Source organism: Scyliorhinus torazame, chromosome 19, assembly GCF_047496885.1.
Source record: "Scyliorhinus torazame isolate Kashiwa2021f chromosome 19, sScyTor2.1, whole genome shotgun sequence".
NCBI classification, from domain to species: Eukaryota; Metazoa; Chordata; class Chondrichthyes; order Carcharhiniformes; family Scyliorhinidae; genus Scyliorhinus; species Scyliorhinus torazame.
Genome location: NC_092725.1, coordinates 123916084 through 123943817, shown reverse-complemented (window position 1 = coordinate 123943817; position 27734 = coordinate 123916084). Strand labels below are relative to the sequence as shown.

Genomic DNA, 27734 nt, shown 5'->3' with positions numbered 1-27734 from the left:
GAGTGAAGAAATTTCTCTTAACATCAGTCTGAAATGCTCATCCCCTTATCCAGAGGCTGTGCCCCAAGTGCGAGACTCTCCAGGCAAGGGAAACCGCCTCTCGGCATCAATTCTGTCAAATGCTTTCAGAATCTTATCACCTAATTAAGGATACAATTCATGGATTTGTAAAAGGAAGACTGTGCTTGGCTAATTTAATTAAATGTTATAATGAAGTAACAGAGAAGGCTGATGAAGGGAATGCAATGTATGTTGCCTATATGGATTTTAAGAATGCAATTGACAAAATACTATATAAAAGGCTGGTTAACAAAATTATGGTACGAAGTCTTACAACACCAGGTTAAAGTCCAACAGGTTTGTTTCGATGTCACTAGCTTTCGGAGCGCTGCTCCTTCCTCAGGTGAAGGAGCAGCTGAGGAAGGAGCAGCGCTCCGAAAGCTAGTGACATCGAAACAAACCTGTTGGACTTTAACCTGGTGTTGTAAGACTTCGTACTGTGCTCACCCCAGTCCAACGCCGGCATCTCCACAACAAAATTATGGCTTGTGGAATAAGAGGGTCACTGCCAGCTTGGATAAAAACTTGTCCAAAGAAAGAAAACAATGAGTCATGGTAAATGGTTATTTTTCAAGTTGGAAGATGGTACAGAATGGTGTTCCACAAAGGTCAGTGTTAGCACCACTATTCCAGAGTAAAATTTCAAAATTTTCCAATCATAGCAAAAGTGAGAGAGGGGCAAGAAGTGAGGATGATACAAATCGATTGCAACAGGGTATAGGTCGGTGACCAGAATGAGCAGACAAGTGGAAGATGGAATTTAATATAAAGAAGTATGAAAAGATGCATTTTGGCAGAAGGGATGGGGAGAGGCAATGTACCTTAGCTGATACAGTTCCAAAGAGTTTGCAGGGATAAAAGGACCTGGAGTGCATAGATCTTTGAAGGTGGCTTGATATATTGAGACAATGGTTAGCAAAGCATCTTAGGCTTCATAAATAGGGGTTGGAGAAGCTGGGGTTGTTCTCCTTAGAGCAAAGGAGATTGAGGGGCGATTTGATAGAGGTGTACCAGATTGTGACAGGTTTGGATAAGATGGACCAGGAGAAATTGTTTCCATAAACTGAGGGTACTAAGACCATGGGGACATACAGATATGTGGGCTGGATTTTCCAGCCCCAGTGGTGAGTTTTCCCCACGGCGGATGGGGCGAGCCATTGGTTGCCAACGGAATCTTCTGGCCCCAACAAAGTCTATAGGCTTTTGCATGGCTTGCCAATGGAATTTGAAAATCGTACCAATGGGAAGGGCAGAAAATCTTGCCTAAGGTTTTAGATGGGAGATACAGGGAAATGTGAAGTTTTTTAATGCAGAGTGATAATGACCAGAAACTTGCAACCCACGAGGGGGTGGAAGCAGAGACAATCAATGATTTCAAAGTAACACCGGATAGTCACTTAAAGAAAATAAACTTCATAATATCGCAGTGTCACAGTACTGTTACAGAACATAGAACATAGAACAGTACAGCACAGAACAGGCCCTTCGAAACTCGATGTTGTGCCGAGCCTTGTCCGAAACCAAGATCAAGCTATCCCACTCCCTGTCATTCTTGTGTGCTCCATGTGCTTATCTAATAATCGCTTGAAAGTTCCTAAAGTGTCCGACTCCACTATCACAGCAGGCAGTCCATTCCATACCCCAACCACTCTCTGAGTAAAGAACCTACCTCTGACATCCCTCCTATATTTCCAACCCTGAATCTTATAGTTATGCCCCCTTGTAACAACTACATCCACCCGAGGAAATAGTCTCAGACGTCCACTCTATCTATCCCTCTCATTATCTTATAAACCTCTATTAAGTTGCATCTCATCCTCCTCCACCCCAAAGAGAAAAGCCCTAGCTCCCTCAACCTTTCCTCATAAGACCTATCCTGCAAACCAGGCAGCATCCTGGTAAATCTCCTTTGCACCCTTTCCAATGCTTCCACATTCTTCCTATAATGAGGTGACCAGAACTGCACACAATACTCCAAATGTGGTCTCACCAGGGTTATGTATAGTTGCAGCATAACGCCGCGGCTCTTAAACTCAAGACCCCTGTTAATAAACGCTAACACACTATGGCACAGAAGGAGGCCATTTAACCCATTGTGTATCCACCAGCTCTCCAAATGAGCATTATGACTCAGTGCCATTCCTCTGCCTTTTCCAAGTACCTTTGAAAATTGTCGCTCCTCAAATAATCATCTAATGCCCTCTTGAATGCCTCGATTGAACCTGCCTCCACCACATTTCCAGGCAGTGCATTCCAGACGCGAACCACTCATATTAAAAAAAAAAAATTCTCATCACATTCTGAATTTGCCCTCAATGTACCCGAACAGGTGCCGGAATGTGGTGACAAGGGGCTTTTCACAGCAGTGTTAATGTAAGCCTACTTGTGACAGTAAAAATTATTTTTATTATTACTACATGTGCTTCTTTGGCAAATCATTTTAAATCTGTACCCTCTTGATCCTTTTCTGAGCTAGGACACTTTCTCCCTATCTACTCTGTCCAGCACCCTCATGATTTTGAACATCCTTATCAAATATTCTCTTAGTCTTCCCCTCTCCAAGGAGAACAGTCCCAACCTGTCCAATCTATCTGCATAACTGAAGTATCTTATCTCTGGAACCATTTTGTAAACTTCTTCTGCATTGTCTCCAATGTGTTTACATCCTTCCTATAGTGTGGTGTCCAGAATTATACACAATACTCCAGCTGAGGTATGAGTTCAGCATTAACTCTTTGTTCATTTACTCCATGCCATTATTAATAAAATCCAGGATACTATTGACTGCTCTTTCCACCTTTCCTGCCACTTAAAATGATCGATTCACATGTCCGTCCATGCACCTGCATCCCCTTAATAATGTTATCTCTTGTTTTATATTGTCACGCCATATTCTTTTGACCAAAATGCATCATGTCACACTTCTCCACATTGAACTTCATCTGTCACCTATCTGCCCGCTCCACCAACTTGCTTATGTCATTTTGAAGTTCTTCACTGTCCTCCTCACAGTTTACCATACTTCCAAGTTTTGTATCACCTGAAATTTTCCCCTGTACACATAGATGTATGTCATCAATATATATCAGGAAAACGTAAAGGTCCCAATACTGACTCCTGGGGAACAACAATACAAAACCTCCTTCAGCCCAAATAATACCCATTGAGTATTACGCTCTGCTTCCTATTATTCAGCCAATTTTTATCCAAGTTGCTGAGGTATATTTTTTCTCACGTGTCTGTTGTGCAGTACAAAGGCCTTTTGGAAGTACATTCACATCACATCAGCAGCATTACACTTCTCAGAAAACAAGGGTAATTTTAAGTAATCTACATTTAAGACTATAAGACCATAAGACATAGAAGTAGAATTAGGCTACTCGGACCATCGTGTCTGCTCTGCCATTCAATCATGGCTGATATTTTTCTCATCCCCATTCTCCTGCCTTCTCCCCATAACCCCTAATCCCCATATTAACCTATCTATCTCTGTCTTAAAGACACAGTAATTTGGCCTCCACAGCCTTCTGCGGCAAAGTGTTCCACAGATTCACCACCCTCTGGCTAAACAAATTCCTCCTCATCTCTGTTTTAAAAGGATCGTCCCTTTATTCTGAGATGGTGTCCTCTGGTTCCAGTTTTTCCTACAAGTGGAACATCCTCTCCACATCCACTCTATCCTGGCCTCGCAGTATCCTGTAAGTTTCAATAAGATTCCCCCCTCATCCTTCTAAACTCCAACGAGTACAGACCCAGAGTCCTCAAACGTTCCTCATACGACAAGTTCTTCATTCCAGGGATCATTCTTGTGAACTTCCTCCAGACCCTTTCAAAGGCCAGCACGTCCTTCCTTGGATACGGGGCCCAAAACTGCTCACAATGCTCCAAATGGGGTCTGACCAGAGCCTTATACAGCCTCAGAAGTACATCCCTGGTCTTGTATTCTAGACCTCTTGACATGAATGCTAACATTGCATTTTCCTTCTTCACTGCCGATTGAACATGCACGTTGACCTTAAGAGAATCATGAACAAGGACTCTCAAGTCCCTTTGCGCTTCTGATTTCCTTAGCATTTCCCCATTTAGAAAATAGTCTATGCCTAAATTCCTCCTTCCAAAATGCATAACCTCACACTTTTCCACATTGTTTTTCATTTGCCACTTCATTGCCCACTCTCCTAGCTTGTCCAAATCCTTCTGCAGCCCCTTTGCTTCCTCAATACAACCTGTCCCTCTACAGATCTTTGTACCATCTGCAAACTTAGGAACAGTGCCTTCAGTTCCTTCTTCCAGATCATTAATGTATCTTGTGAAAAGTTGTGGACGCAGCACAGACCCCTGAGGCACACCACTAGTCACCGGCTGCCATCCTGAAAAAGACCCCTTTATCCCTACTCTCTGCCTTCTGCCAGTCAGCCAATCCTGGATCCATGCCACAATCTTATTCTTAACACCATGGGCTCTTAACGTATTTAACAATCTCCTATGCGGCACCTTGTAAAAGACCTTCTGGCAATCTAAATAAATCACGTCGACTGATTCTCCTTTGTCTAACTTCCTTGTTACCTCCTCAAGGAACTCTAACAGATTTGTCAGACACGACCTCCCTTTGGCAAAGCCGTACTGACTCAGTCCTATTTTACCATGCACTTCCAAGTACTCCGCGATCTCATCTTTAATAACGGACTTTAAAATCTTACCAATAACCGAAGTCAGGCTAATCAGCCTATAATTAACAGTCTCCCTCCCTTCTTAACCAGCCACCTTCCAGTCCTCTGGGACCCTTCCTGCCTCCTGCCTCCAGTGATTCCTGAAAGATCACCACCGATGCCTTCACAGTCTCCTCAGCTGTTGCTTTTAGGACCCTGGGGTGTAGTCCATCCGGTCCTGGTGACTTATCCACCTTCAGACCTTTCAGTTTCCCAGAAACTTCTCCTTAGTGATGGCCACTGCACTCACTTCTGCCCCTGATTCTCCTGGAGCTCTGGAATCCCACTGGTGTCTTCCACAGTGAAGACTGATGCAAAGTAACTATTCAGTTCATCTGCCATTTCTTTGTTTCCTATTATTACTTCTCTAGCCACGTTTTACAGTGGTCCAATGTCCATTTTTGCCTCTCTCTTACCTTTTATATATCGAAAGAAACTCTTATCTTCTTTTATATTACTAGCTAGCTTGCACTCATATTTCATCTTCTCTTGCCTTATTGCGTTTTTAGTTGTCCTCTGCTCACTTTTAAATGATTCCCAATCCTCTGGCTTCCCACTAATCCTTGCCACTTTGTATGGTTTTTCTTTTGCTTTTATGCTGTCCTTGACTTCCTTCATCAACCATGGATGCCTTATCCTGCCCTTAGCATGTTTCCCCCTCCTTGGGATGAATTTCTGCTGTGCCTCCCGAATAACACACAAAAACGCCTGCCATTTCTGTTCCAGTCTTCCCTGCAAGGCTCCCTTTCCAATCAACTTTGGCCAGCTCCTCCCTCATGTCTTTGTAGTTATCCTTATTTAATTGTAATATTGTTACATCTGACTCCAGCTTCTCCCTCTTAAACTGCATTCTATGATATTGTGGTCACTGCTCCCTAAGGATTCCTTCACCTTAAGATCCTTAATCAAATCTGCCTCATTATACATCACTAAATCCAGAATTGCCTTTTCCCTAGTGGGCTCTACCACAAGCTGCTCAAAAAAACCCATCTTTTAAACATTCTACAAATTCCTTTTCCTGGGATCCACTACTAACCTGATTTTCCCAGTCCACGTGCATATTGACGTCCCTCATGATTATTGTGATATTGCCTTTTTACATGCTTTATCTCCTGATTTATTTTCTGCCCCACATCACGACTACTGCCAGGGGGCCTGTACATAACTCCCATCAGCGTCTTTTTACCTTTGCGATTCCTCAACTCTACCCACAGATTCTATGCCTTCTGATTCTATATCGTTCCTTGCTGTTGATTTAACTTCATTCCTTACTAATAATGCAACCCTGCCCCCTTTTGCTCATCTGCCTGTCCTTTCGATATGACACATATCCTTGTATATTTAGATCCCAGTCCTGATTCCCTTGCAGCCACGTCTCTGTGATGCCCACAAGATTGTACCTGCCAATTTCAATGTGCGCAACAAGCTAATTTACCTTGTTCATTACCGTGCATTAAGGTACAATACCCTCAGTGCTGCATTGATTAGCTCCCTTCTCCCACTTGTCACCTTTTTTACTCTGCCTGAGGGTGATGTTGTTCTCTTATTTTTGTTCTCTATTTCCCCTTCAGTTATGACACCTTCTAAGTTAAAGCTCTGGTTCCCACCCCCCTGCCATATTAGTTTAAATCCTCCCGAGTGACACTAGCAAACCTCCCAGCCAGGGAGGTGCCCCTCGAGTTTAGATGCAACCCGTCCTTCTTTTCAGGTCACACCTGCCCCGGAAGCGATCCCAATGATCCAGAAAACTGAAACTCTACCTCCTATACCACTGGTTTAGCCATGTGTTTAGCTGCACTACCCTCTTATTTCTCGCCTCACTGGCATGTGGCACAGATGGTAATCCTGAGATTACAAGCCTAGAGGTCCTGCTTCTTCGCTTACTGCCTAACTCCCTGAACTCCTTCTGCAGGACCTCATCAATCTTCCTGCCTATGTCGTTAGTACCTATGTGTACTACGGCCTCTGGCTGTTCACCCTCCCCCTTGAGGATGTCCTGTGTTCTTTCAGCGACATTCTTAATCCTGGCATCAGGGAGGCAACATACCATCCTGGAGTCTCTTTCATGTCCACAGAAGCGCCTATCTGTGCCCCTTACTATAGAGTCCCTATAACTATCGCTCTCCTGCACCTTGCCCTCCCCTGCTGAGCAACAGAGCCAGTTGTGGTGCCACTGTTCTGGCTGCTGTTGTTTTCCTCTGATAGGCTATTCCCCCTAACAGTATCCAGAACAGTATACCTTTTAGAGAGGGGGTCGGCCACAGTGGTTTCCTGCACTGACTGCCTGCCCTTTCTAGCGGTCACCCATCTGTCTGCCTGCACCTTGGGTGTGACCACATCTCTATAACTCCTATCATAGAATTTACATAGAATTTACAGCGCAGAAGAAGGCCATTCCGCCCATCGAGTCTGCACCGGCTCTTGGAAAGAGCACCCTACCCAAGGGCAACACCTCCTCCCTATCCCCATAACCCAGTAACCCCACCCAACACTAAGGGCAATTTTGGACACTAAGGGCAATTTATCATGGCCAATCCACCTAACCTGCACATCTTTTGGACTGTGGGAGGAAACCGGAGCACCGGGAGGAAACCCACGCACACACGGGGAGGATGTGCAGACTCCGCACAGACAGTGATCCAACCCGGAATCGAACCTGGGACCCTGGAGCTGTGACGCAATTGTGCTATCCACAATGCTACCGTGCTGCCCTCTATCTAGGATGCTTTCTGCCACCTGCATGCTCCTAAGTGCATCCAACTGCTGCTCCAACTGAACCACACAGTCTGTGAGGAGCTGCTATTGCTTACACTTCCTGCAGACGTAGTGTACCGGAATGCTGGAAGCCTCACGGATCTGCCACATCTCACATTTAGAGCACTGCACCCCGCTGAGTGACATTTATGCACTAGTTAATTAATTCAAAATAAACACTTAAATTATTATTAAATTCAGTTACAATTAACTATATGGACTTGGCACTAGATTTTTTCTGTAAAATAAAATGCTAAATACTGATCTCTGCCCTCAGGTTTAGTTGCTCTTCCATCTAGTTAATCAATTAGATTTAATTCGTTTTTCAATGTTATTTTTTTTCAAATTTAACAAATTCCCTACCAGCCAATCAGGTCACAGCTTTACTATGATGTCACTTCAATTTCTTTCCCCCCACAATTTGAAAAGGTACTAAAATCACTTTCCTTCGGGCAGCATGTGGCGCAGTGTTTAGCACTGGGACTGCGGCGCTGAGGACCCGGGTTTGATTCCCGGCCCTGGGCCACTGTCCGTGTGGAGTTTGCACATTCTCCCCATGTCTGCGTGGGTTTCACCCCCACAACCCAAAGATGAGCTGGTTAGGTGGATTGGCCATGCTAAATTTCCCCTTAATTGGAAAAGAAAAATAATTGACTACCCTAAATTTATTTTTTAAAGATCACTTTCCTACCCAGGATGCTCTCTGGATCTCTCCCTGCAGATTAACAGTTACAAGCCAGAAGAAAGAAAATAAAGCAATAGGGAAAAAGCACCTCCTCCCACTCTACATCTCACTCTAGCTGTCTCACTCAATCAGGCTATCTCTTCTTCACGTGCGAAAAACTGACTGAGTGTGCACTTTATGTCTGTCTCTTATTTGGAACCCAGCTAAACTGAGATGACTCACACTAGTTAAGCTTCAAACAGAAGAATGCAATCGCACCTTTTGCCTCTAATCAGGCTCCAGGTGACTGACTACAGGTCACTCAGCAATTAGTGTGGGGGCAGCTTCAGCCAATCAGACACTAAACTAGGCACGAAGCTTTTAACTGAACAGTAGGAAAATTAAATTACACTTTAAAAAAATATATATATTTTATTCAAGATTTTTGGCCAAACATAACAGTACGTAGTGTTTCTTTTACACAACAATAAAGCAATATAAATAACAGTGGCCAGTTTTAAACAAATAAATAAATAATATATAAACAAAAACAAAAACAAAACTGGATGGCAACTGCCTTGTCCAAAATAAATACTCTCCAAAAATACAATCCGACAATCCAATATACAATTACCTATAACAAATACCTATACATATTATACATATACAATAACATCTCTGAGAGTCCGTTCGATTCCTCCCCCCCCCTCCTGGGTTGCTGCTGTTGTCTACTTCTTTTCCATTCCCTCTATCTTTCTGTGAGGTAATCGACGAACGGTTGCCACCGCCTGGTGAACCCCTGAGCCGAACCCCTTAACACGAACTTAATCCGTTCTAACTTTATAAACCCTGCCATGTCGTTTATCCAGGTCTCCACACCCGGGGGTTTGGCTTCCTTCCACATTAACAATATCCTGCGCCAGGCTACGAGGGACGCAAAGGCCAACACGTCAGCCTCTCTCGCCTCCTGCACTCCCGGCTCTTCTGCAACCCCAAATATAGCCAACCCCCAGCTTGGTTCGACCCGGACCCCCACCACCTTCGAAAGCACCTTTGCCACCCCCACCCAGAACCCCTGTAGTGCCGGGCATGACCAGAACGTGTGGGTGTGATTCGCTGGGCCTCTCGAGCATCTCGCACACCTATCCTCTACCCCAAAAAATTTACTAAGCCGTGCTCCAGTCATATGCGCCCTGTGTAACACCTTAAATTGTATCAGGCTGAGCCTGGCACACGAGGACGATGAGTTTACCCTACGTAGGGCATCAGCCCACAGCCCCTCCTCAAGCTCCTCCCCCAGTTCTTCTTCCCATTTCCCTTTCAGCTCATCTACCATGATCTCCCCCTCGTCCCTCATTTCCCTGTATATGTCCGACACCCTACCATCCCCCACCCATGTCTCTGAGATCACTCTATCCTGCACCTCCTGCGTCGGGAGCTGCGGGAATTCCCTCACCTGTTGCCTCGCAAAAGCCCTCAATTGCATGTACCGAAATGCATTCCCTTGGGGCAACCCATATTTTTCCGTCAGCGCTCCCAGACTCGCAAACGTCCCATCTACAAACAGATCTCTCAGTTGTACTACCCCAGCTCTTTGCCATGCTCCAAATCCCCCATCCATTCTCCCCGGAACGAACCTATGATTGTTTCTTATCGAGGACCGCACCGAAGCTCCCGTCCTTCCCCTATGCCGTCTCCACTGCCCCCAAATTTTCCATGTAGCCACCACCACCGGGCTTGTGGTGTATTTCTTTGGTGAGAACGGCAACGGTGCCGTCACCATTGCTTGTAGGCAGGACGCCCTCTCCAATCTCTTCCACGCCGCTCCCTCCCCGTCTCCCATCCACTTACACACCATTGAAACATTGGCGACCCAGTAGTACTCACTTAGGCTCGGTAATGCCAGCCCCCCCCTGTCCCTACTACGCTGCAAGAATCCCCTCCTCACTCTCGGGGTCTTCCCAGCCCACACAAAACTCAGAATACTCTTCTCGATTCTTTTGAAAAAAGCCTTCGTGATCACCACCGGGAGGCACTGAAACACAAAAAGGAATCTCGGTAGGACCACCATTTTAACCGCCTGCACCCTACCTGCCAATGACAGGGACACCATGTCCCATCTCTTAAAGTCCTCCTCCATCTGTTCCATCAACTGCGTTAAATTCAGCCTGTGTAATGTACCCCAATTCTTGGCTATCTGGATCCCCAAGTACCGGAAGTCCCTTGTTACCTTCCTCAACGGTAAATCCTCTATCTCTCTGCTCTGCTCCCCTGGATGCACCACAAACAACTCACTTTTCCCCATGTTCAGTTTATACCCTGAAAAATCCCCAAACTCCCCAAGTATCCGCATTATCTCTGGCATCCCCTCCGCCGGGTCCGCCACATATAGCAACAAATCATCCGCATACAGAGATACCCGGTGTTCTTCTCCCCCCCTGAGTACACCCCTCCACTTCCTGGAACTCCTCAATGCTATGGCCAGGGATTCAATCGCCAGTGCAAACAATAACGGGGACAGAGGACATCCCTGCCTCGTCCCTCTATAGAGCCGAAAATAGTCAGACCCCCGTCCATTCGTGACCACGCTCGCCATCGGGGCCCTATACAGCAACTGTACCCACCTGATACACCCATCCCCAAAACCAAATCTCCTCAGCACCTCCCACAAATAATCCCACTCCACTCTATCAAATGCTTTCTCGGCATCCATCGCCACCATTATCTCCGCTTCCCCCTCTGGTGGGGGCATCATCATTACCCCTAGCAGCCTCCGTATATTTGTATTCAGCTGTCTCCCCTTCACAAACCCAGTTTGGTCCTCATGAACCACCCCCGGGACACAATCCTCTATCCTCATTGCCATTACCTTGGCCAGAATCTTAGCGTCCACATTCAGGAAGGAAATGGGCCTGTAGGACCCGCATTGCAGCGGGTCTTTTTCCTTCTTTAGGAGGAGCGATATCGTTGCCTCTGACATAGTCGGGGGCAGCTGCTCCCTTTCCCTCGCCTCATTAAAGGTTCTCATCAGTAGCGGGGCCAGCAAGTCCATATATTTCCTATAGAATTCAACTGGGAATCGTCTGGTCCCGGGGCCTTCCCCACCTGCATGCTCCCAATCCCTTTTACCACTTCCTCCGTCTCAATCTGTGCTCCCAGTCCCACCCTCTCCTGCTCCTCCACCTTAGGAAATTCCAGCTGATCCAGAAAGCACATCATTCTCTCCTTCCCATCCGGGGGCTGAGCTTCATATAATCTTTCGTAAAATGCCTTGAACACTCCATTCACTCTCTCCGCCCCCCGCTCCATCTCTCCCTCCTCATCTCTCACCCCCCCTATCTCCCTCGCTGCTCACCTTTTCCTCAGTTGGTGGGCCAGCAACCTGCTCGCCCTCTCCCCGTATTCGTACTGTACACCCTGTGCCTTCCTCCATTGTGCCTCTGCATTACATGTAGTCAACAAGTCAAATTCTACATGTCGCCTTTGTCTTTCCCTGTACAGTCCCTCCTCCGGTGCCTCCGCATATTGTCTGTCCACCCTCAGAAGTTCTTTCAACAACCGCTCCCTTTCCCTACCCTCCTGCTTTCCTTTATGTGCCCTAATAGATATCAGCTCCCCTCTAACCACTGCATTCAGCGCCTCCAAGACCACTCCCACCTGTACCTCCCCATTATCATTGAGTTCCAAGTACCTTTCAATACACCCCCTCACCCTTAAGCACACCCCCTCATCTGCCAATAATCCCATGTCCATTCTCCAGGGTGGACGCTGTTGTTTTTCTTCCCCTATCTCCAGGTCCACCCAATGTGGAGCATGATCCGAAATGGCTATAGCTGTGTACTCCGTCCCCGTCACCTTTGGGATCAGTGCCCTTCCCAAAACAAAAAAATCTATTCGTGAATAAACTTTGTGGACATAGGAGAAAAACGAAAACTCCTTACTCCTAGGTCTACTAAATCTCCAGGGGTCTATTCCTCCCATCTGCTCCAGAAAGTCCTTAAGCACCCTAGCTGCAGCCGGCCTCCTTCCGGTCCTGGACCTCGATCTGTACAGCCCTGGGTCCAGCACTGTATTAAAATCTCCACCCATTACCAACTTCCCCATTTCTAGGTCCGGGATTCGTCCTAACATACGCCTCATAAAGTTGGCATCATCCCAGTTCGGGGCATACACGTTCACTAATACCACCGCCTCCCCTTGCAATTTGCCACTCACCATAACGTATCTGCCCCCACTATCCGCCACTATAGTCTTTGCCTCAAACATTACCCGCTTCCCCACTAGTATGGCCACCCCCCTGTTTTTTGCGTCTAGCCCCGAATGAAACACCTGCCCCACCCATCCTTTGCGTAGTCTGATCTGGTCTATCAGCTTCAGATGCGTCTCCTGAAGCATAACGACATCTGCCTTAAGTTTCTTTGGGTGTGCGAGTACCCGTGCCCTCTGAATCGGCCCATTCAGCCCTCTCACATTCCACGTGATCAACCGGGTTGGGGGGCTCTTTACCCCCCCCCCCTTGACGACTAGCCATCTCCCTTTTCAATCCAGCTCCTCACCCGGTTCCCACGCAGCCGTATCTCCCCCAAGCGGCGCCCCCCCCCGCCCCGACCTCCCCCACCCCCCCCCCCCCCATACCAGCTCCCCCTTCTCCCCAGCAGCAGCAACCCAGTTACCCCCCCCCCCCGCTAAATCCCAAACTAGCGTAATTGCACCCCCAGTGTTGCTCCCAGAAGTCAGCAAACTCTGGCCGACCTCGGCTTCCCCCCGTGACCTCGGCTCACACTGTGCGAGGCCCCCTCCTTCCCTGGTCCCGCCGTGATTACCATAGCGCGGGAACAAAGCCCGCGCTTCCCTTTTGGCCCCGTCCCCAATGGCCGGCGCCCTCAGCTCCTCATCCTCCATCCCCGCCTCCCCCACGACATGGGGAAGAGAGAAAAGTTACAGGGTCGCAGGATTAACAACTTGGGAAGTCATCTCTTCCCTATTCTCCCTCCCCTTCATCCCACATATTCACCCCCCCACTTTGTCCCAAACGTTCTTTTTATGGCCCGCTCACTCCAGTTTCTCCTCGACAATAAATGTCCATGCCTCGTCTGCCGTTTCGAAGTAGTGGTGTTTCCCTTGATGTGTGACCCACAGTCTTGCCGGTTGCAGCATTCCAAATTTAATCTTCCGTTTGTGCAGCACCGCCTTGGCCCGATTAAAGCTTGCCCTCCTTCTCGCCACCTCCGCACTCCAATCTTGATATACGCGGATCACCGCGTTCTCCCATCTACTGCTCCGAGTTTTCTTTGCCCATCTGAGGACCATCTCTCTGTCCTTATATCGGAGAAATCTCACCACTATGGCTCGAGGAATTTCTCCAGCCCTCAGTCTTCGCGACATAACTCGATAGGCTCCCTCCACCTCCAGCGGACCCGTCGGGGCCTCCGATCCCATTAACGAGTGCAGCATCGTGCTCACATATGCCCCGACGTCCGCCCCTTCTACACCTTCGGGAAGACCAAGAATCCTTAAATTCTTCCTCCTCGCATTATTCTCCAGCACCTCCAGCCTTTCCACACACCTTTTGTGTTGTGCCTCGTGCATCTCCGTTTTCACCACCAGGTCCTGTATGTCGTCCTCATTCTCAGCAGCCTTTGCCTTCACGACCCAAAGCTCCTGTTCCTGGGTCTTTTGCTCCTCCTTTAGCCCCTCAATCGCTTGTAATATCGGGGCCAACAGCTCCTTCTTCATCTCCTTTTTGAATTCTTCCACGCAAGCCGCAGGAACTCTTGTTGGTCAGGGCCCCATATTAAACTGCCTCCTTCCGACGCCATCTTGCTTTGTGCCTGCCTTCCTGGCCGCTGCTCTAGAGGATCCACCGCAATCCGACCACTTTCCTCTCTTTTTTCCATCCGTGTCCAGGGGGGATTCCCTTCTGGATTACAGCACAGTGTTTTTTGCCGTTAAAATTGCCGTTGGGGCTCCTATCAAGAGCCCAAAAGTCCGTTCCACCGGGTGCTGGCGAAACGTGCGACCTAGCTGGTCATCGCCGCACGCGGAAGTCTAAATTACACTCTTACCTTTCTTGATTACCCCACTGCTCCAAATTATTAAGTTTCAACCTCACTCTAGCTGTCTCACTCACTCAGGCTGGCTCTCCTTCCCATGCACAAAGCTTACTGTGGCTTATTTGTGGCTTTAGAAATAAGGGGCCCGATTCTCCGCACCCGCGCCGGTTTGGAGAATCGCCTGGATCGCCAAATGTTCCCGCGACGCCGGTCCGACGCCCTCCCGCGACTCACGGAAGCGGCCAGATCGGCACAATCACGTTTTGCGCGGGACGGTCCAGTGAATCGCTCGAGACAGCCAAAATGGTGATTCATCGGTACCCCCGCAATTCTCAGTGCCGGATGGGCCGAGCGGCCTGCCCAAAACGGCGGGTTCCCCCCGGCGCCGTCCACACCTGGTCGCTGCCGGCGGGAACAGCGCGGAATCGCTGGGGGGGGGGGGGCGGCCTGTGGGGGGGGGGGCCGATCCTGCACCGGGGGGGGGCCCAAATGGGGTCTGGCCCGCGATCGGTGCCCACCGATCGTTGGGCCGGCCTCTCTGAAGGAGGACCTCCTTTCTTCCGCAGCCCCGCAAGATCCGTCAGACATATTCTTGCGGGGCGGACTCGGAGAGGACGCCAACCACGCATGCGCGCGTAAATGACGTGCCGCCGCTCCTAGCCCATTAACGGGCCCTGAATCGGTCAGGATCGGGGCCGTTTCAGGCCATCGTGAACCTCGACGGCGTTCACGACGGCGCAAACACTCGGCCTCCATTTCGAAGAATCCCGCCCAAGGTTAATCATTAAGTAATTTTAATTTTGTGTTTCTATGTAAGAAAGGGTTAAAACCTTAGTTGTTTCATGTTAAACAAAGGTGTCTGTGGGTTATGGTTTCATTTCAAACTGCATTGTAATTAAAGGGTTTACAACATGAAAACAAATATGTTTAAAGAAAGACTCGGCTGTTGTTTGGCAACCACGGCCCACACTGAAAAGTATGAGCACTTGTGGTTCAGTTGGGACCATGTACTTGAGAAGAAAGCAGCTCTCACAGAAACTGCCAGTAGAGGGGCAGGGCAATGGAGTAAGAGGCAGAAAGCAACTCCCAGAAGCTAAAGAACAGATAGTTCAAGAAACCAGGGAAAGAAAAGAAAAGTCACAAGAAGACTGAAGTCAAAGGGACGAAGAACTTGAATCCGAACAAAGTACTGTTCACTGAAGTTAAAGAAAGGGGTTTAGACGTTTGCGAGCCTAGGGGCACTGGAGGAGAAGTTTGAGTTACCCCCGGGAAATGCCTTTAGATATATGCAGGTGAGGGCTTTTGTGAGGCGACAGGTGAGGGAATTCCCGTTGCTCCCGGCACAAGAAGTTCAAGATAGGGTGATCTCGGGTGTATGGGTCGGGGAGGGCAAGGTGTCGGAAATACACCAGGAGTTGAAAGAAGAAGGGGAAGCGCTGGTAGAAGAGCTGAAGGGTAAATGGAAGGAGATTGAGGAAGGTCTGTGGGCTGATGCCCTAGGTCGGGTTAATTCCTCCTCCTCGTGTCCCAGGCTCAGCCTGATACAATTTAAGGTGGTCCACAGAGCGCACTTGACGGGGGCGAGGTTGAGTAGGTTCTTTGGGGTAGAGGACAGATGTGGAAGGTGCTCAGGGAGCCCGGCGAACCACGTCCATATGTTTTGGTCATGCCCGGCACTGGAAGGGTTCTGGAGAGGAGTGGCGGGAGCAATATCTCAGGTGGTGAAAGTCCGGGTCAAGCCAAGCTGGGGGCCAGCAATATTTGGAGTAGTGGATGAACCGGGAGTGCAGGAGGCGAAAGAGGCCGGCATTCTGGCTTTTGCGTCCCTAGTAGCCCGGCGAAGGATCTTGGTAATGTGGAAGGAGGCGAAGCCCCCCCAGCCTGGAAGCCTGGATAAATGATATGGCTGGGTTCATAAAGTTGGAGAGGATTAAGTTCGCCTTGAGAGGGTCTGCGCAGGGGTTTTACAGGCGGTGGCAACCGTTCCTAGACTATCTCGCGGAGCGTTAGAGGAAGGTCGGTCAGCAGCAGCAGCAACCTTGGGGAGGGGGAGGGCGGGGGGGGGACACGTCCTGGGAGGGGGGGGGAGAGAGAGGGGACTGCCTGGGAGGGTGGATGAGCAAGAGATAACATGAAGGGTTGGGGAAACTGGCACGTACGGGTGAGGGCCAGTGTACAAACCTGTGTAAATATATCATTTTGCCATGTATATATCTTGCTCTGCGCGATTTCTGTTTTTTTTTTGTTACAGGGGGGGGGTTATTGTTTGTAAGGGAGAAAAATTGTGTTAAAAAACTTTAATAAATATTTTTTTTAAAAGAAAGGGGTTTAGAGAGGCTCATATTACTGCCAGAGCTGCAAGATGCAGACCTGGTAAAGTCAGCCACTGTGAAGCCAGATATCTGAAGTTACCCTCAGGTCAGTAACACCTTAATGCAGCCTGTGAAGCATTCAGTGTTCTGTTGGCGTCCTGGGTACCTGAGAAATTGCATGGAAGCCTAAATGCGCATGATAATCCAGAGCAGAGGAATACTGAAAGGAAAATATGAAATCTTGATGTGGATTTGTGGTGAAGGCATCTGAGAGAGAGCCTTTTGTGGCAGAAGGTTTCAAACTGTGCTCTTTGAAAGTGGTGATTGAAACACTTGTGTGGAAGTCAGAGTGGAACAAGTATCTGGGGGATTTGGTGAGAAATCCACAGAAGTTTTTTTGGGTGGCAACCGGCACTTGTTCTCAGAATGTGGTGTGGATGACAATAGTTGGTCCATTGTTTTACATGGACTGTGTACTTACTGAGATCATTGTAGTATAAGATAAATTTTGTAACTTGTGTTATCCTTTAAAATGAAATGAAATGAAAATCGCTTATTGTCACAAGTAGGCTTCAAATGAGGTTTCTGTGAAAAGCACCTAGCCGCCACATTCGGCGCCTGTTTGGGGAGGCTGGTACGAGAATTGAACCGTGCTACTGGCCTGCTTTAAAAGCCAGCTCTTTAGCCCTGTGCTAAACCAGATGTGTACATCTGCGAAGACATAGGTGGAGTTCTCCCAGTGAGCCAGAGAAGACACAGCCAGAGTGAGACCCAACCAAGAGTGAGTTTGGGAATTCAAAGCAGGGTGGGGAGGATGTGCTTTTTAACCCTGGTAAGTGACTGGTGAGTAGTTTTTCTTTTCTTTTTCAAAAAAAAAATTTTTTATTAAGGTTTTTTAACAACACAATTTTTTTTCCCTTACAAACAATCCCCCCCCCCCCCCCCCCCCCGTAACAAAATAACGCAAATTCTCCCTGAGCAAGATATATACATGGCAAGATGGTATATTTACATAGCTTTATACACTGGCTCTTGGCCGCGTGTACCGTTTCCCCCCACCCTCCATGCTATCTCCCGCTCGTCCATCCCCTCAAACAGTCTCTCGTTCCCCCCTCCCCCCACCCCCCAGGGTTGCTGCTGAACGACCTTCTTCTAACGCTCCGCGAGATATTCTAGGAACGGTTGCCACCGCCTGTAGAACCCCTGTGCAGACCCTCTCAAAGCGAACTTAATTCTCTCCAATTTTATGAACCCCGCCATGTCGTTAATCCAGGCCTCCAGGCGAGGGGGCTTCACCTCCTTCCACAATAGCAAGACCCTTCGCCGGGCTACTAGGGACGCAAAGGCCAGAATTCCGGCCTCTTTCGCCTCCTGCACTCCCGGCTCATCCACCACTCCAAATATTGCTAGCCCCCAGTTTGGCTTGACCCGGACTTTCACCACCTGGGATATTACTCCCGCCACTCCTCTCCAGAACCCCTCCCATGTCGGGCATGACCAAAACATATGGACATGGTTCGCCGGGCTCCCTGAACATCTTTCACATCTATCCTCTACCCCAAAGAACCTACTCAGCCACGCCCTCGTCAGATGCGCTCTGTGAACCACCTTAAATTGTATCAGACTGAGCCTGGCACATGAGGAGGAGGTATTAACCCTACCCAGGGCATCGGCCCATAGCCCTTCCTCAATCTCCTCCCCCAGCTCCTCCTCCCAATTACCTTTCAGTTCTTCTACTAGCGCTTCCCCCTCTTCTTTCATCTCTTGGTATATTTCCGACACCTTGCCCTCCCCGACCCATAGCCCCGAGATCACCCTATCTTGAACTTCTTGTGCCGGGAGCAACGGAAATTCCCTCACCTGTCGCCTCACAAAAGCCCTCACCTGCATATATCTAAATGCATTTCCCGGGGCTACCTCAAATTTCTCCTCCAGTGCCCCCAGGCTCGCAAATGTCCCGTCAATGAACAGGTCCCCCATTCTTCTTATCCCCGCCCGATGCCAGCCTTGGAACCCCCCGTCCATCTTCCCCGGGACAAACCGGTGGTTACCCCTGATCGGGGACCACACCGATGCTCCCATTGCACCCCTGTTGGGTGCATTGGCCCCAGATCTTTAGTGTTGCCGCCACCACCAGGCTTGTGGTGTATTTTGTCGGCGAGAGCGGCAGCGGTGCCGTTACCAACGCCCCCAGGTTCGTTCCTTTACAGGACGCCATCTCCATCCTCTTCCATGCCGCCCCCTCTCCCTCCATAACCCGCTTATGGACCATCGCCACATTTGCTGCCCAGTAGTAACTCTCTAGGTTTGGCAAAGCCAACCCTCCTCGGTCCCTGTTGCGTTCCAAGAACCCTCTCCTAACTCTCGGGGTCTTATTTGCCCACACATACCCCATGATACTCCTACCTACTCTCTTGAAAAAGCCCTTGGTGATCACGATGGGGAGGCACTGAAAACACGAACAAAAACCTCGGAAGGACCACCATTTTGACCGACTGCACCCTACCCGCCAACGAGACCGGGAGCATGTCCCATCTTTTAAAATCCTCCTCCATTTGCTCCACCACCCTCGTCAATTTCAGTTTATGTAGGGCCCCCCAACTTCTGGCTATCTGGATCCCCAGATACCGAAAACCCCTCTCCGCCCTCCTCAGCGGTAGGTCCCCTATCCCTCTTTCTTGGTCCCCTGCCTGTAATACAAAAAGCTCACTCTTCTCTACATTAAGCTTGTAGCCCGAGAACTCTCCAAACTCCTTCAGAGTCTGCATGACCGCCACCATCCCCTCCATTGGGTCCGCCATGTATAGCAGCAGGTCATCCACATATAGCGATACCCGATGCTCCTCTCCCCGCAGACTATCCCCCTCCATTTCTGAGACTCCCTAAGTGATATGGCCAAGGGTTCGATCGCCAATGCAAACAAGAGGGGAAAACAGCAGCAGCCAGAGCAGTGGCACCACGGCTGGCTCTGATGTTCAGAAGGGAGGGTCAAAGCGCAGAAGAGTAATAGTAATAGGGGACTCTATAGTCAGGGGCACAGATAGGCGCTTCTGTGGACGTGAAAGAGACTCCAGGATGGTATGTTGCCTCCCTGGTGCCAGGGTCCAGGATGTCTCCGAACGGGTAGAGGGAATCCTGAAGGGGGAGGGCAAACAGGCAGAGGTCGTTGTACATGTTGGTACTAACGACATAGGCAGGAAGGGGCATGAGGTCCTGCAGCAGGAGTTCAGGGAGCTAGGCAGAAAGTTAAAAGACAGGACCTCGAGGGTTGTAATCTCGGGATTACTCCCTGTGCCACGTGCCAGTGAGGCTAGAAATAGGAAGATAGAGCAGACAAACACGTGGCTAAACAGCTGGTGTAGGAGGGAGGGTTTCCGTTATCTGGACCACTGGGAGCTCTTCCGGGGCAGGTGTGACCTGTATAAGATGGACGGGTTGCATCTAAACCGGAGAGGCATAAATATCCTGGCCGCGAGGTTTGCTAGTGTCACACGGGAGGGTTTAAACTAGTATGGCAGGGGGGTGGGCACGGGAGCAATAGGTCAGAAGGTGAGAGCATTGAGGGAGAACTAGGGAATAGGGACAGTGTGGCTCTGAGGCAGAGCAGACGGGGAGAAGTTGCTGAACACAGCGGGTCTGGTGGCCTGAAGTGCATATGTTTTAATGCAAGGAGCATTACGGGTAAGGCAGATGAACTTAGAGCTTGGATTACTACTTGGAACTATGATGTTGTTGCCATTACAGAGACCTGGTTGAGGGAAGGGCAGGATTGGCAGCTAAACGTTCCAGGATTTAGATGTTTCAGGCGGGATAGAAGGGGATGTAAAAGGGGAGGCGGAGTTGCGCTACTTGTTCGGGAGAATATCACAGCTATACTGCGAGAGGACACCTCAGAGGGCAGTGAGGCTATATGGGTAGAGATCAGGAATAAGAAGGGTGCAGTCACAATGTTGGGGGTATACTACAGGCCTCCCAACAGCCAGCGGGAGATAGAGGAGCAGATAGGTAGACAGATTTTGGAAAAGAGTAAAAACAACAGGGTTGTGGTGATGGGAGACTTCAACTTCCCCAATATTGACTGGGACTCACTTAGTGCCAGGGGCTTAGACGGGGCGGAGTTTGTAAGGAGCATCCAGGAGGGCTTCTTAAAACAATATGTAAACAGTCCAACTAGGGAAGGGGCGGTACTGGACCTGGTATTGGGGAATGAGCCCGGCCAGGTGGTAGATGTTTCAGTAGGGGAGCATTTTGGTAACAGTGACCACAATTCAGTAAGTTTTAAAGTACTGGTGGACAAGGATAAGAGTGGTCCGAGGATGAATGTGCTAAATTGGGGGAAGGCTAATTATAACAATATTAGGCGAGAACTGAAGAACATAGATTGGGGGCGGATGTTTGAGGGCAAATCAACATCTGACATGTGGGAGGCTTTCAAGTGTCAGTTGAAAGGAATACAGGACAGGCATGTTCCTGTGAGGAAGAAAGATAAATACGGCAATTTTCGGGAACCTTGGATGACGAGTGATATTGTAGGCCTCGTCAAAAAGAAAAAGGAGGCATTTGTCAGGGCTAAAAGGCTGGGAACAGACGAAGCCTGTGTGGCATATAAGGAAAGTAGGAAGGAACTTAAGCAAGGAGTCAGGGGGGCTAGAAGGGGTCATGAAAAGTCATTGGCAAATAGGGTTAAGGAAAATCCCAAGGCTTTTTACACGGACATAAAAAGCAAGAGGGTAGCCAGGGAAAGGGTTGGCCCACTGAAGGATAGGCAAGGGAATCTATGTGCGGAGCCAGAGGAAATGGGCGAGGTACTAAATGAATACTTTGCATCAGTATTCACCAAAGAGAAGGAATTGGTAGATGTTGAGTCTGGAGAAGGGGGTGTAGATAGCCTGGGTCACATTGTGATCCAAAAAGACGAGGTGTTGGGTGTCTTAAAAAATATTAAGGTAGATAAGTCCCCAGGGCCTGATGGGATCTACCCCAGAATACTGAAGGAGGCTGGAGAGGAAATTGCTGAGGCCTTGACAGAAATCTTTGGATCCTCGCTGTCTTCAGGGGATGTCCCGGAGGACTGGAGAATAGGCAATGTTGTTCCTCTGTTTAAGAAGGGTAGCAAGGATAATCCCGGGAACTACAGGCCGGTGAGCCTTACTTCAGTGGTAGGGAAATTACTGGAGAGAATTCTTCGAGACAGGATCTACTCCCATTTGGAAGCAAATGGACGTATTAGTGAGAGGCAGCACGGTTTTGTGAAGGGGAGGTCGTGTCTCACTAACTTGATAGAGTTTTTCGGGGAGGTCACTAAGATGATTGATGCAGGTAGGGCAGTAGATGTTGTCTATATGGACTTCAGTAAGGCCTTTGACAAGGTCCCTCATGGTAGACTAGTACAAAAGGTGAAGTCACACGGGATCAGGGGTGAACTGGCAAGGTGGATACAGAACTGGCTAGGCCATAGAAGGCAGAGGGTAGCAATGGAGGGATGCTTTTCTAATTGGAGGGCTGTGACCAGTGGTGTTCCACAGGGATCAGTGTTGGGACATTTGCTGTTTGTAGTATATATAAATGATTTGGAGGAAAATGTAACTGGTCTGATTAGTAAGTTTGCAGACGACACAAAGGTTGGTGGAATTGCGGATAGCGATGAGGACTGTCTGAGGATACAGCAGGATTTAGATTGTCTGGAGACTTGGGCGGAGAGATGGCAGATGGAGTTTAATCCGGACAAATGTGAGGTAATGCATTTTGGAAGGGCTAATGCAGGTAGGGAATATACAGTGAATGGTAGAACCCTCAAGAGTATTGAAAGTCAAAGAGATCTCGGAGTACAGGTCCACAGGTCATTGAAAGGGGCAACACAGGTGGAGAAGGTAGTCAAGAAGGCATACGGCATGCTTGCCTTCATTGGCCGGGGCATTGAGTATAAGAATTGGCAAGTCATGTTGCAGCTGTATAGAACCTTAGTTAGGCCACACTTGGAGTATAGTGTTCAATTCTGGTCGCCACACTACCAGAAGGATGTGGAGGCTTTAGAGAGGGTGCAGAAGAGATTTACCAGAATGTTGCCTGGTATGGAGGGCATAAGCTATGAGGAGCGATTGAATAAACTCGGTTTGTTCTCACTGGAACGAAGGAGGTTGAGGGGCGACCTGATAGAGGTATACAAAATTATGAGGGGCATAGACAGAGTGGATAGTCAGAGGCTTTTCCCCAGGGTAGAGGGGTCAATTACTAGGGGGCATAGGTTTAAGGTGAGAGGGGCAAGGTTTAGAGTAGATGTACGAGGCAAGTTTTTTACGCAGAGGGTAGTGGGTGCCTGGAACTCGCTACCGGAGGAGGTAGTGGAAGCAGGGACGATAGGGACATTTAAGGGGCATCTTGACAAATATATGAATAGGATGGGAATAGAAGGATACGGACCCAGGAAGTGTAGAAGATTGTAGTTTAGTCGGGCAGTATGGTCGGCACGGGCTTGGAGGGCCGAAGGGCCTGTTCCTGTGCTGTACATTTCTTTGTTCTTTGTTCTTTGTTAGGGGGGACAGTGGGCACTCCTGTCTCGTCCCTCGGTACAGCCGAAAGTACTCCGCCGGTTTGTCACTACGCTCGCCACCGGGGCGCTGTAAAGGAGCTTAACCCATCTAATAAACCCTCCCCCGAACCCAAACCTGCGCAATACCTCCCAGAGGTACTCCCACTCTACTCGGTCAAAGGCTTTTTCCGCGTCCATAGCTGCCACTATCTCCGCCTCTCCCTCCTCCGATGTCATCGTTATCACGTTTAAGAGCCGCCGCACATTGGTATTAAACTGCCTGCCCTTTACGAATCCCGTTTGGTCCTCGTGAATCACCCCCGGGACACAGTCCTCAATCCTAGTGGCCAGTACCTTCGCCAATAGCTTAGCATCCACATTGAGGAGCGAAATCGGCCTGTACGATCCACATTGCTGTGGATCCTTGTCTCGCTTTAGAATCAGGGAGATTGTCGCCTCCGACATTGTCTGGGGCAGGGTTCCCTCCTCTCTTGCCTCGTTGAAGGTCCTCACTAGTAGCGGGGCCAGCAGGTCCACATATTTTCTATAGAATTCCACCGGGAACCCGTCCGGCCCCAGGGCCTTCCCCGCCTGCATGCTCCCCAAACCCATACTCAACTCCTCCAACCCAATTGGTGCCCCCAAACCAACCGCCTCCTGCTCCTCCACCCTCGGGAACCCCAGCTGGTCCAGGAATCGCCTCATTCCCCCTTCCCCCCCTGGGGGCTGGGATCTGTACAACTCTTCATAGAAGTCCTTAAATACCTTATTTATTTCCATTGCACTTCGAACCGTGGCTCCCCTTCCATCTTTGATTCCCCCTATTTCCCTCGCTGCCGCCCTCTTACGGAGCTGGTGCGCCAGCATCCGACTAGCCTTTTCCCCGTACTCGTAAGTCGCCCCTTGCGCCTTCCTCCACTGTGCCTCCGCCTTGCCTGTGGTCAGCAGGTCAAACTCCATCTGGAGCCGTCGCCTTTCCCCAAGTAATCTTTCCTCCGGGGCCTCTGCGTATCTCTTGTCCACCCGCAAGATCTCCCCCACTAGCCTCTCCCTTTCCATTCCCTCTATCTACTCCCTATGAGCCCTGATGGAGATCAGCTCTCCCCTGATCACCGCCTTCAACGCCTCCCATACCACCCCCACTCGCACCACCCCGTTGTCGTTGGCCTTCAAGTACCTTTCAATACACCCCCTCACCTTCCCACACACCACCTCATCGGCCAGCAGTCCCACATCCAGCCGCCACAGCGGGCGTTGGTCCCTCTCCTCTCCCAGCTCCAGTTCCACCCAGTGCGGGTCATGGTCCGAAAAGGCTATGGCCGAATACTCCGTCCCCCCAACTCTCGGGATGAGTGCCCTGCCCAGAACAAAGAAATCTATCCGGGAGTAAGCCTTATGCACGTGGGAGAAAAAAGAAAATTCCCTGGCCTGCGGTCTTGCAAACCTCCATGGGTCCACTCCCCCCATCTGATCCATAAACCCCCTAAGTACCTTGGCCGCCGCCAGCCTCCTTCCCGTCCTTGATCTGGAGTGGTCCAGTGCTGCGTCCAGCACCGTATTGAAATCCCCCCCCCCCATTATTAGTCCTCCTACCTCCAGGTCCGGAATGCGCCCCAACATGCGCTTCATGAATCCAGCATCATCCCAGTTTGGGGCGTATACATTTACCAACACCACCCACGTCCCTTGCAACCTACCACTCACCATCACATATCTCCCTCCATTATCCGCTACGATAGTCTTGGCCTCAAATGACACATGCTTTCCCACCAGAATTGCCACCCCTCTATTTTTTGCGTCCATCCCGAGTGAAATACCTGTCCTACCCATCCCTTTCTTAACCTGACCTGGTCCGCCACCTTCAGGTGTGTCTCTTGGAGCATTGCCACATCTGCCTTCAGTCCCTTCAACTGCGCGAACACTTGAGCCCGCTTCACCGGCCCATTCAGGGCCCTCACGTTCCACGTTAACAGCCGGATTGGAGGGACTCTCACCAGCCCCCCCCCCCCCCCCCCCCCCCCCCCCCCCCCCACACCCCCCCCCCCCCCACCCCCCCCGCCGACTAGCCATCTCCTTTTCTGGGCCAGTCCCTTGTCCGCATCTCCCTCACTCTCCAGTGCCCCAACTGGGGGACCCCCGCCCAAGCCACCTCTTCTGTGTCCCGTTCTCTTTCGGCCAGTGCAGCAGCAACCCGCCCCCCCCCCGCTAGATCCCCGTCTAGCTTTTTTGCTCCCCCCATATCCCTCCCGTAAGTCAGCTGACACCTGCTGACCCCGGCTTCCCACGCCATCCCTTTAACACCACCGTGTGGGAATCTCCCAATCAATGTACATTCCTTTGTTCCCCTTCCCACCTTTTTTGCCGCGCGCGGGAAAGACAACCCCGCGCTTCCCAAAGCCTGCCCCGCCTCCCATGGCGCAGCTCCTGTCATGGCCTTGTCCCTCTCCCCCAGCCCATATATCCTTTCCTGCGCGTGGTTGACCCCCTATGTACAACAACCGTCATACTTCAACCCTCAAACACCCCCCTCCCACACAAACCCTCAATTAGAGTCCAACTTTTCAGCTAGTATAAAGGTCCACGCCTCTTCGGGCGTTTCGAAGTAGTGGTGTTGGCCATTATGTGTAACCCACAGTCGCACTGGCTGCAGCATTCCAAATTTCACTCCTTTCCGATGCAGCACCGCTTTGGCCCGGTTGAAACCCACTCTCCGCTTAGCGACCTCCGCGCTCCAGTCCGGGTATATTCTGATCTCCGCATTGTCCCATTTGCTGCTCTGTTCCTTCTTGGCCCATTTCAGGACCCTCTCTCTGTCCGTAAACCGGTGAAATCTCACCACCATCGCCCTTGGCGGCTTCCTTGCTCGCACTCGGTGCGCCCCATCCAGCTCCAGCAATCCCGGGGGGGCCTCCGCACCCATCAGCGTCCCGATCATTGTGCCCGCATATGCCGCGGCATCGGCCCCCTCCACTCCTTCTGGGAGACCCAGGATCCTCAAGTTGTTTCTCCTTGATCTGTTCTCCAGGTCTTCGAGTCTTCCCGCCCATGTCCTGTGCAGCGCCTCGTGCCGCTCCACTCTCTCTGCCAGGCCCACGAGCCCGTCGTCGTTCTCACTCACTTTTTCCTGGATCTCCTGAATCTTCACCTCTTGGGCTTTCTGGTTTGCTCCAAGTTTTTCCACCATTGCCAGCATAGGCGCCACCATCTCCTTACGCAGTCCTCGAAGCAGCACTTGATGAACTCTTTCATCTCCTCTCTGTCCATGGGCGCCGCCATTTTGTTTTTTTCTTCTTTCTTCTCCCGCTGCTCCAGGGCCGCTTTCCTCGCCATTTCACTGCGGGTCCGGTCCATGCAGGTCTGTAGGGGACTTCCTCCGTTCTTCCCCATGGGTTGATTTTTTTTTAAAGGTTCGTTGGGACTCCGTTAGCGGGCCCAAAAGTCCGTTTCTGCGGGAGCTACCGACTCGCGCGGCTTAGCTCCGCATCACCGCGACCCGAAAGTTGTAGTTTTTCTTTTCATTGTCTAATTTATTAATTTTTTTTCTTTCATTTTTTGGAATTGTAGTTGTATAAGTTTACCTAAGGTTTAAGACATGGCAGGAGATCCCAGACCCGTGTCATGCTCCTCGTGTGCGATGTGGGAGTTCAGGGACACGTCCACTGTCCCTGGCTCCTTCACGTGCAAGATTTGTGTCCAGTTGCAGCTCCTGTCAGACCGCTTGACGGCTCTGGAGCTGCAGATGGACTCACTTTGGAGCATCCGCGATGCTGAGGACGTCGTGGATAGCACGTTTAGCGAGTTGGTCAGACCGCAGGTGAAAGTTACTGAGGGAGATAGATAATGGGTGACCAAAAGACAGAGCAAGAGTAGGAAGGCAGTGCAGGTGTCCCCTGCGGTCATCTCACTGCAAAACAGATATACCGCTTAGGATCCTGTTGAGGGAGATGGCTCACCAGAGGAAGGCAGCAGCAGCCAGGTTCATGGCACTGTGGCTGGCTCTGCTGCGCAGCTGGGCAGGAAGAAAAATGGCAGGGCTACAGTGATAGGGGACTCAATCGTAAGGGGAATAGACAGGCGGTTCTGCGGATGCAATCGAGACTCCAGGATGGTATGTTGCCTCCCTGGTGCAAGGGTCAAGGATGTCTCGGAGTGGCTGCAGGACATTCTTGGGGGAAGAGGGTGAACAGCCAGCTGTCGTGGTGCACATAGGCACCAACGATCGAGGTAAAAAACGGGACCAGGTCCTAAGCTGAATTCAGGGACTTAGGAGTTAAACTAAAAAGTTGGACCTCAAAGGTAGTAATCTCAGGTTTGCTACCAGTGCCACGAGCCAGTCAGAGTAGGAATGTCAGGCTAGAAGGGATGAATGCGTGGCTCGAGAGATGGTGCAAGAGGGAGGGATTCAAATTCCTGGGAGAGGTGGGACCAGTACAAACCGGACGGTCTGCACCTGGGCAGGACTGGAACCGATGTCCTGGGGGGGGTGTTTGCTCGAGCTGTTGGGGAGGGTTTAAACTAATGCGGCAGGAAGTTGGAAGGTGGTAAAACAGGGACAGAAACAAAAGGCAGAGAAGCCATAGTCAAAAATCAAAAAGGGTGACAGTACAAGGTACAGTGACTGAGGGGAACTCAGTGAATAGGCCCAGTAAGACT

The 27734-nt window shown here is 50.0% G+C and overlaps 1 protein-coding gene across 6 annotated transcripts in view; it reads right to left on the bottom strand.

The window, feature by feature from the left end:
- ppfia2 (PTPRF interacting protein alpha 2) overlaps positions 1-27734 on the bottom strand; it is a 645248-nt gene that overhangs the window by 371047 nt on the left and 246467 nt on the right. The gene's annotated exons all lie outside the window — the stretch shown is intronic.